Here is a 2,379-nt window from a genome sequence, read left to right as displayed (position 1 = left end):
TCATATAACTGACCATTCTCTTGTCAATGAAACTCTTTTTTGTAAAAGAATTAGAATACGCAACATTTGTTAAGGGTACAGTTCAAATACACAAGAACAAATATTTGTTTCCCACGTCGATTTATAAACTTGGAACAACTCTAACTTCTGTGATAAAATTTTATGTTAAGAAACAAATATGTTTTAAAAGGCTCGTTTTAGAAATAAGAAAATGAAACCAATTTTTAATGTTTTAAATACAAAGGATAACAAGCTAAAACGGACCGTCAACTTGCAAATGAGATAACTAAAAGTTTCAAGAATCACCTTAGTGAAAATTTGTGCGAAATAATAGAAAGAGTAAATGTGACATCTCGGGCAAAATTGATACAAGACATGAGAAGAACTACATAATACGTTTATGAGTTGTTCAAAATAATCTCTACTTTGAATAATAGAAACATTGCAAGTCAAATTGATTTAACTTTGATGGAACATTGACAGCAATAAGGTCCACAATTTAGCAGAAAAAATCGTACTATGAATAATTATATTCGTATCACCATGTAGACGCAGCCAATCTTGAGGCTTCTGTGCACTTTAGAGACATTCCTAAATCATACATCTTATACAGTAAACCAATTAATGGCCAGTTACACTAAACGAAGCAATAAGAGGTCTTACAAATATTGCCTAATACAAAAGTCCAGGATCAGACGCATTAATAGTAATTCCTTTCAATAATTCTAGCTACATATTGGTCTGTATTTTGCTAGATTTATCGATTTTCTATATAATAATGGCGAACTTTCATCAGCTCAGAAGAAAGGTGGCATAAGGTGACACATAGAGTGAATAAACTAAAACAATTTGTAACAAACACTAAGATTCATTATTATTGCGTTACGAATCTATGATTTTAAATTAAGTAACATAAAGAAACTAAACTTATACGTTTGTCAGATTTACTAATAATTTATTTCTATAAAATCCAAAGTGAAACTTTAAGAGGAACATACAGTGTTGTGAATAAGATTAAAAATGACCCTAAATGTTCTGTCACAAGTTCAAAAGTATAGAGTGTTCCGAATAAAGACCAGTATTCATTTTCTTCATGTACCAATAGCCTTCAGTATGGTAATATACCTGCAATCTTGAAATAACACAGTGATTTAATCCGGAATATCTTGGAATGATCTCACAATAATCTTAAAATAGTGTTTAATCCAAATAGTCAATGAGCACTTTGCATTTTAATGTATCTTTTTTATCACTAAGATTCCTCTTAATCTTTATCTGAACACAACAGCAAATGATTCCACATACATAACTTAGAAACCTAAGTAATACTTTTGTTTACCTCTGTTAATTTCATTCGACTTAAGACGCAATAAAATGCCCAGTATATTGATCACAAGTTCGCTTCCAGAACATTTTAAGATTGTCAATAAGGCTATTAGTAACTAGACTGTTTATAATTTGCACACATAACAAAATTTAGTATACAAAAATCTCAATCTACAACCACTGAAAAAGATCAAGCACACATTATACAATAAATATTTGTAACAATTGAACGTTTTACAGAAGAGACAGAAGTTTTACAGAAGTTTTACCAAGAGACATTGCCATTATCCTTAAATCTATACTTCAATCAAATGAATGTAGTAACCAAACGGCTTTGCTGAAGGCAGACGTATAAGAAGATCTCTCATTTGAAACACCAAAGCTGCGTTAATGATACTTATTGCCTTAATTGATTTGAAGAAAGTTTTCGAATTTGTTACATTACATTTTTTACATAAAGTTCAATTTTTCTAGATTTTAACTAAGATTTTGAAGGACGGACCCTGCTTCTTTACAAAATAATAAATCTTATACATCTACAAATGGACAATTTTTATGACGGTTTAAAATCACAAAGGATGAAGACAAGACGATCCCCAATACATATATTTTTCGTTATTAGTAGAGCCTTTTTAAACATTTGATTCGGAAATATCCAAATCTAAATATTTTAGGAATTAAATCCTTATGTATATACGAACATATTTCATAGTACGCAAACCATATCGCTCTCAGCCTTTCTGGAAATTGTATAGTAAACAGCGCAATAGGGGCAAAAACTCTAAAAACTGCTTCGAACTAATCTTTGATGGAAGAACAGAATCCTCTCTAAAAGATGTAGCTAATTTATTTGCAATATACTTTAAACATCTATACACCCCAGTGCATACTTCATTCAATACTGCATTCACTATCACTACGATGAACAAAGAAAGCGATCGTAACGTCCCGTTTTGAATGTTGTTGTTGTGGGGTTTAGCGCCATTTTTCAGCACACGATAGTCTATACATGGCGGCCGGTATTAATGGTGGAGGAAGAACCCGGGAATACCC

This window comes from Sinohyriopsis cumingii, chromosome 7 (assembly GCF_028554795.1).
Source record: "Sinohyriopsis cumingii isolate HCF-2022 chromosome 7, ASM2855479v2, whole genome shotgun sequence".
Taxonomy (NCBI): domain Eukaryota; kingdom Metazoa; phylum Mollusca; class Bivalvia; order Unionida; family Unionidae; genus Sinohyriopsis; species Sinohyriopsis cumingii.
Note: the sequence above shows the minus strand (reverse complement) of the source record.